The sequence below is a fragment of the Drosophila virilis genome, unplaced genomic scaffold, assembly GCF_030788295.1.
Source record: "Drosophila virilis strain 15010-1051.87 unplaced genomic scaffold, Dvir_AGI_RSII-ME tig00002234, whole genome shotgun sequence".
NCBI lineage: Eukaryota > Metazoa > Arthropoda > Insecta > Diptera > Drosophilidae > Drosophila > Drosophila virilis.
In genome coordinates, this window is record NW_027212898.1 from 86318 (window position 1) to 95316 (window position 8999).

Consider the following 8999-nt stretch of genomic DNA (forward strand, 5'->3'; position numbering starts at 1 on the left):
TTTGAAGTATATTTGAATTATATTACGTTGGAATTGATTTTTATTTTTTATACCCTGAACCCATTAAAAATGGGTATAAGGGTATATTGCATTTGTGCAAAATCCAAATTTATGTTACAGGCAGAAGGAAGCATCTCCGACCGCATAATGTATATATATTCTTGATCAGCACCAACAGCCGAGTCGATCTAGCCATGTCCCTCTGTCTGTCTGTCTGTCCGTCTAGGTGCTCCTAGTGCCCGCGCAGATAAATAATAAGAGCTAGAGTCACCAAACTGCCGCTTCTTTGGTAAAGGAAATTATAGCCAGACTAATGTGCTACTTTTTCCAATTAACTTATTCATCTGTCTCGCATAATAACAACTCTTATCCTTAGTTCTATATTTGCTTCCATTATTTCCCTATCCCGTCTTCTTTCAGCAATAAATTCTTTAAAATCGTACCCTTCTGGGCCTGAGAACATTAATAGTTTCCTACATCTCTTCGCCGACTTCTAAATCTTTTTTATCTATCTCTCTTATATTATTCCCTCAAAAAATGTGGGATGTCTGACCAAACTTATTACACGGGTATTGCAAATCTTTTCGCTAATCATAATCTATTTGAATAATTGCTTTGCATGTCTGCAGATTAGCTGTTTCCTCTGCTCCACATGGATTCGTAAAGTTTTCTGATTTAACTTCTCTAGTTAATTTTGCTTTCCTTTCCAAAATGCAAATTGTTCTGTACATCGACTACGGTTAGGTATTTGATGATATGTACACACCCCATGAATTTATACTTCTTGTCCATTTGGGTTTCCCTCCCCCTCTTTTGCTTTGGACTTACCCTATTTAAAGGGTAGGATCGAATGAGCTTTTCCTAAGGTTGACTACCTCATATCGGGTATACATGTTGCTTCTAGAATAGTGTGTAAAAATCAAGTACGTTTCATATTATAGCTATCCACCCCACCCCATAGCAACAAGTAAACAAAATGATAAACTAAATTATACATTGAATATACTCGCCTATTTAGAGTATATAGAACTTTGGGTCTGTACATCACGACGGGCATCTTCGTGTATGCTTGAGGTCTGTTGAATTTGTAGATTGTGAATAGATATATGTATATACAGTTCCAACTTTCTAATATGGTACTTGTTGCCACTCCACACAGTATGCAGGTTTCGTCGACAACGAACTTGTTCATAATCATCACAGCCCGCTGCTGACGAAATCTGAGTTCAATGTAGATTGTTAAATAAAGCTCTTCCGTTTTTCTTTACACTTATTTAAAAACTATTATATTATTTACCTTTTAATTTTCATAGCTGTATATAAAACATAAAGGAATGCTCTAGTCGGCAGTGACCTGAAACTTTTACCAACACCAAATGCATCTCGCGCTACGCGCATTAATAAAGATACAAGTAATAGTGCTCTAGTCGGGAGTGCTCGACTGAACCTTTTTCTACCAACACCAAATGCAGCAATTAGCGCTTTGACGTTAAAAAAAGAGTTTTTAGTCGGGATTTGCCGAGAAGAGGATACCCTGCAGTCTCTTCTACCAACACCAAATACAGCTCACCGTTTGCTTTGAAACTAATAAAATTATACGCATTAAAAAAAATAAAAAATATTCCTCATGTGGACTAGTACCTGTAACCATACCAAAATATTTTTTTTCAACCAGCAACAAAAACAACATACATACGGACAGACAGACATACGGACATAGCTAGATCGACTCGGCTATTGGTGCTGATCAAGAATATATATACTTTATGGGGTCGGAGATGCTTCCTTCTGCCTATTACATACATTTGGATTTTGCTTAATTATTGGTGTGGCTGTTGATTAGAGGCATAGCGAGAGTTGCGGTCTGCCTGGGAAACTATTTTTTTATACCCTGAACCCATTAAAGATGGGTATAAAGGTATATTGTATTTGTGCGAATTCCAAATGTATGTAACAGGCAGAAGGAAGCATCTCCGACCCCATAAAGTATATATATTCTTGATCAGCATCAATAGCCGAGTCGATCTAGCCATGTCCGTCTGTCTGTCCGTCCGTCCGTTCGTCCATCCGTCCGTATGTATAGCTAGAGACTTGAAATTTTAGATGTAGGTGCTCCTAGTTCCCGCGCAGATCGAGTTTATTTCCGATAATCGATAACTTACTCTGTTTCCAAGCAATCGATAAAAATCGATATCGATATCCTGTTTTTTGGGCAATTTTGGTAAATAATAAGAGCTAGAGTCACCGAACTTGACATATAGCTTTTAAAATAGAATATATATATGCATTTGATGTTGGAAGAAGAGGGTTCAGGGTATCCCCTAGTCGGGAGCTCCCGACTAGAAACTCTTACTTGTTTTAAATTTTTTTCTGGTTTGTCTGTTGAGTAGAGTCGTCAGCAATTTATACGGTCAGTTGCGAGCTCGAACCCTGCCAAGGGAACTTTTGTTTTTTAAATTTATCTTTATTACTTTAAACGAGCGCGTTGCGCGAACTGCATTTGGTGTTGGAATAAGAGGGTTCAGGGTATACCCTAGTAAGGAGCTCCCGACCAGAACCTTTTACTTGTTTTTATTAATGAAGAGTATTTCGTACGGTATATACTGGGTAGGCAAGAAGTAAGCTAAGTATAAAACCACGCAAACACTGTTGACGGTCTTAGAAGTCGTAGAATAAATTTCAAGTTGTCTGTCAACCTACGCTCAATTTTGTTGGCCAAGACTGTGGCAGCTAAGTTGAAACAGTAAATTGCTACTGAAAAAGTTGAAGACTTCAAACTCAAGATGATTGTACATTTAAAGAGGGCAGACAATCTCGTAGACAAAGTGTTCTGCTAAATTTTTTTTTTTACCTTTTAAAATTACTTACACCGACTTTAAGAGTCAAGAATGTCCGTATATATTCCTCCATAAGTAAACGGCATTTACTGTTTTGTTTATTATTTTTTTATACCCTGAACCCATTAAAAATGGGTATAAGGGTATATTGTATTTGTGCAAAATCCAAATGTATGTAACAGGCAGAAGGAAGCATCTCCGACCCCATAAAGTATATATATTCTTGATCAGCCCAAATAGCCGAGTCGATTTAGCCATGTCCGTCTATCTGTCCGTCCGTCCGTCCGGCCGTCCGTCCGTCCGTATGTATGAACGCAAGGATCTCAGAACCTATGAGAGCTAGAGACTTGAAATTTCAGATGTAGGTAAGTAATAAGAGCTAGAGTCACCAAACTTAACATATAGCTTCCAAAATAGAATATATATGCATTTGATGTTGGAAGAAGAGTGTTCAGGGTATCCTCTAGTCGGGAGCTTCCGACTAGAACCTCTTACTTGTTTTAAGTTAAAAATTGCAATAATTGACTTATTCCAAGGTCAGCAAACCAAAAATTCGAGGGACTTAAGTGTGCTTTGTTAATTAAAGTTTCCATACATGCTCAATAAACAAAAAGATTTGATAATCAGTTATGTCATTATCCACATGAAACAACTGAATAAAGTGTATTTTCCTTTAAAAAAGCCCCTATCAAAAGCCGTATATTATTTTTTCACACCTAAGATTTCTATGAAAGGTTATTGATTCGTTTTAAGGGGGACGAAATATTATAGGTGGGAAATAAAGCGTTAAATAAAAGCAGCTTATACTAAAATATAAATCTTAATAATCGTCTGCTATGACGATGATTGCCCTTGTCCGGATTACTGTCCCATTGCGTTCCGTATGCAGAAAAGGGTAAAAGTCGACGGAAAATTTGTATGCACGTTCGCATCTTACGTTTTTACGTCAGAAATTTTTTTTACTAGAAGGACTTTTTTTATTGTACTTTTTCTAATCTGCCGCAGTTTTTACATTCTTTCTTGCATTTAAGCTTTAGTCAAACATTTTCCAGTGTTGGTGGCAGGACTCCCAATAGATTTTGTCTTGAAGTTGTCTGCCTCGTGAATGTTCTTGGTATTGGTGTCGTCTTTCTTGTGATTGTCTCGGCAACGTTTAAGGAGTAATCAAAATGAATTTGTTGGTTGTCAACTTTACGCTTTTATGAAAGCAAATAGACATGAGCATACATGTACTTTTTCAGACATTTTCTTGGCGAAACGCTTTTTGCTTACCTTGATTATAATAATCAAGCAGAGTCAAGGACATAAAAATTTTAAATATTAATTTAATTTGGAATTATTTTTCTATGAACTATTACATATGCATACTGCTTTATAAATCTCTATAAGATATGTCGTCCCTATTGAGTGGTTTTTAAAATTTATTTGTCGATATAGGTAATATATTTGGAGATGATTTGATTCCATTAACACAGATTGGAATTACACATATTTAAATCGGGACTGCCTGACTAGGAGATTCAATGAATACCGTGCCGGGCTGCCGTCACAAACATTTAGGCTTCCTTCTACATATAAATACACAAAATAGCACGCACATTCGCGCACGTCGTTTGCTGTCAGGTAACGAGAGTCAAATTTAGTGTCTCTGGCTCTCAAAATTATAACTTTTATATCGACTCAATGGACGAGCACATGCATACAGACCGATAGTAGATTATCACATTGTAATATTAGCAGATTGTAGCTGCCGACGACGATTGTTCAAAATTTATTATAAAAATGTAGTATAAAAAAATATACTGTAGAAAATTTCATAAAAATCGGTTAATAAAAAACCAAAGCTGTATGCATCTGCGCAATTGAATGGGGCAGCAGTTTTAATAATTTTTGTATACATAGACACACACACACATTCATGGCGTCTGCTTCGCATTGTAACAGCATGGTAACTGCGACATTTTTCTGTAATGCTATTTTAGTTTTTTTTTATACCCTGAACCAATTAAAAATGGGTATAAGGGTATATTGTATTTGTGCAAAATCAAAATGTATGTAACAGGCAGAAGGAAGCATCTCCGACCCCATAAAGTATATTTATTCTTGATCAGCATCAACAGCCTAGTCGATCTAGCCATGTCCGTCTGTCTGTCCGTCCGTCCGTCCGTCCGTTCGTCCGTATGTATGAACGCAAGGATCTCAGAACCTATAAGAGCTAGAGACTTGAAATGTAGGTGCTCCTAGTGCCTGCGCAGATCGAGTTTGTTTCCGATAGTCGATACCTTACTCCGTTTCCAAGCAATCGATAAAAATCGATATCGACTTCCTGATTTTTGAGCAAATTGGGTAAATAATAAGAGCTAGAGCCACCAAACTGATATGTTGCTTCTAGAATATTAAATATATATCAAGTATCTTTCATTTTATACCCATCGCCACCTCCCCGCTACCACTCCAGAGCTATAAATCAAATTAATAACCCAACTTTTATTGCCAACCAATTTTAACCACAATTTAAATGCAATTGACTTTTTCAGGATACACAAAAATTCTATGGTACAATAAAATATACTGTAGAAAATTTCATAAAAATCGGTTAATAAAAACCAAAGTTATATGCATCTGCGCAATTGAATGGGGCAGCAGTTTTAAGAATTTTTGTATACATAGACACACACACACATTCATGGCGTCTGCTTCGCATTGTAACAGCATGGTAACTGCGACATTTTTCTGTAATGCTAATTTAGTTTTTTTTTATACCCTGAACCCATTAAAAATGGGTATAAGAGTATATTGTATTTGTGCAAAATCCAAATGTATGTTACAGGCAGAAGGAAGCATCTCCGACCCCATAAAGTATATATATTCTTGATCAGCACCAATAGCCGAGTCGATCTAGCCATGTCCGTTTGTCTGTCCGTCCGTCCACCCGTCCGTTCGTCCGTCCGTATGTATGAACGCAAGGATCTCAGAATCTATAAGAGCTAGAGACTTGACATTTTAGGTGCTCCTAGTGCCTGCGCAGATCGAGTTTGTTTCCGATAATCGATAACTTACTACGTTTCCAAGTAATCGATATAAATCGATATCGATATCCTGTTTTTTGGGCAATTTTGGTAAATAATAAGAGCTAGTCACCAAACTTGACATATAGCTTCTAAAATAAAATATATATATGCATTTGATGTTCGAAGAAGAGGGCTTACGATATCTACTAGTCGGGAGCTCCCGACTAAAACCTCTAACTTGATTTTTCATAAATTCTTAATTACTGGTGTGGCTGCTGAGTAGAGGCATAGCAAGTGGTGCGGTCTGTCGCGAGTTCGAGCCCGACCGGGGAAACTATTATTTTTTTCCTGGTGTGGCTGTTGAGTAGAGTCGTCAGCAAGTACTGCTGTCAGTTGCGAGTTCGAACCAAGTGAATTTTTTTTTTTTTTTTATTTTATTTGATGTTGGAATAAGAAGTTCAGGTTATTCCCTAGTCGGGAGCTCCCGACTAGAACTTCTTACTTGTTTATTATATTTATGCGTATATATGTATATGGTAAATTCAAGGCCAAAAGATCCTATTAGCTTGTTGGGTATATAAACATTCTGTCCGAATCTTGCTCAAGTATAGGACTTTAAAGTCCAGATATCGCAAAAAGAAAACATGAAATCTTATAATTTTGCGGCATAAGAAAACGAACTATCCAGCATATAAATAATAAACTTAAAATCTAATAAAATTTGATATTCTTTTAATAGAAATGTTCACGCTTAGTAGAGCTTCATAATTGATAATCTACTGAAGAGAACAGTGAATAGTTCAACACTTGCAAAAACATGGTATTTAGTTAGGGGCTCAAAAAAGGCAGCAAGACTAAGTAAGAAAGCAGTTTACAAATATAAGACGAGTGATTTGAGGTTGGCCGACACTGATTTGACTTTATAAAGCTATAAAATTGCAAGAAGTAGTCAAGGTCTGTTAACCCAGTTAGCTGCCCTAACTTTTTTATTATCCATAAGCCAAATTAAGTGATCGGTATATTTTTATATATTCTACATAAAATCGTTGCTATCTACATATCTATTATTTTTAATGAAAACTGAAAACAAACCAGTTTTGTAACAGCAAGGAAAATAGAATTGTAGTACACCCTGGGGTAATTGTTTTAAGATTTTTTATATGTCTAGTAGAGTTCACATGTCTAGAAATTATGTGGATGCATTTGTAAGTATACTAAGTATTCGGCAAAAATTTCGATTTATAAGATGGTATGTATGGTTCCAGATGCAGTCGGGCATTTATTGCTGGTACCAATCAGAGCATATCAAAAGTGGAGGAGAGACTAGATGGCACCGAGTGCTTTTCAGAAGATTTAAAGGAAGACGTTAATAAAAATAATGCTCGTTTTGTCGAAATAAATGGTTGTTCCCCACAGTTTGCATTCCACAAAATGCTGAACCGCCAAATGTTGACAAAAACCTACCACTTGCGCGCAGTATATAGGCCTCGATTACGTAAGATTTATCTCTATGGCTATCCACTATTTTACAACTGTGTTTCGACAAGTATTCAGTACAAACAATATCGACGTTCGGACAACAATGATCATATGCTGCACCAAGCACTATCGACGGATGATGTAAATCAGTTGACAAATCTACATGAATCCACACATTTATTTTATATAAATAAAAATGCACAGGAAAATTATGTTCGTACGCCATGCATTGCAACTAACCAGTTATCTGTGCAACCGGAAAACTGGGTAGCTAGCGATTTGCTTGAAGCCAGCGAGCTGGAAGTCTTCACTTTATCTGAAAATTCCCTTCTACAACTGGACAGTGTTTATAACTTGAACGTTACGGGTATAAATTATGCATGTGGCTTATCCTTCGATCACACTGACTGCAGATCCTGCTTATGCTTGCGAAGGAAAAATGCAATTAAATCAAGTGTTTCAAAGGCTAAACGTTTCATCGATGAGGCTGTGCAGTCATTGTGTGCATTACCATCCCCAGTTTATGCCTCTCATTCTCGTAAAAGAAAGACGAAGGTTTACTTTATCAATCTTGCCCATCTGTTACTGGTAATCGCGTGCCTACGTGGAGTGCTTTAGACCAAATGTGAGTCGAAGGATAAAAATTAATTATGCAAAATTACTATGTATAGGCAATGTTTATCGTAAAAACGAAGATGTTAATTTCTGAAATATGATATGCAGGCATGTGTATTTATTGCGCTTCAAACCTCAAGTATTATGATAAATTATAAAAATTTTCTGAGTTACCAAGAACTGGATATATTTGGAATAAACATAGCTGTAGTTAACCTACCTATCAATACCAATTATTAATTTATCAGTCTCCAGTAGGAGCAGTTGGCCTAAAATAAAATTATTCACAGATTTAATCACGGCATTTTTTTTTTTTTTTGTGCAAATTTATATGTATTGACATAGATTAACTAAATCGCTCTGCCTGAATTCGGGATGCTTGGGTACAAGGTGTCTTCTAATCGAGCACATCTGACTAGATCACTCTTACTACGTTTGTATCTTTTTAAAAACAAAGTATACTAAATCATGCTTACATATATTTACTATATTTTAGTGCAGGTGACAAGGTGGTTTTTGCTACTCAGGCAAGTTAATAAAGTTTGCTGCTAGCCAATTTATAATTAACACACTTAAAATGCTGGTGGCAGTCGCCATTGATTGAAATTACTGTACACGGTAAAAGCCTAGCTAAAATTAAATAACAATTTTATATAAAACAAACAAATTGACGAGAATAACAATAATAGTAGTCTTATTTTTCTCTTCAATTTCTTTGTTTCACATAAAATTTTTATTTAATTTAATCGTATTATATATGTATATAGTTTATTCCCTAGGTTTTTCAACTTCTCTAAAATTTTCAAAATGGTAAGGTGTACGAGTGAATAATTAAATGCCTTCGGGTCTCCAGTTCTTGTAGTCATTGACATTGAAGTTTTTCAACTGACGGACAGACATACCAATCCATAAACACAACCAGCTGTTGATACATTTGCAAAAACTTACTGAAGCTTAAAAATAATTTTTTTTTTGTATTTCTGTATTGTTTTTTTTTTTATAGCAGATTGCTAAGCTTCAAAGAGTATTTGAGTGAATAATAGTTTCAAAGTTTGAG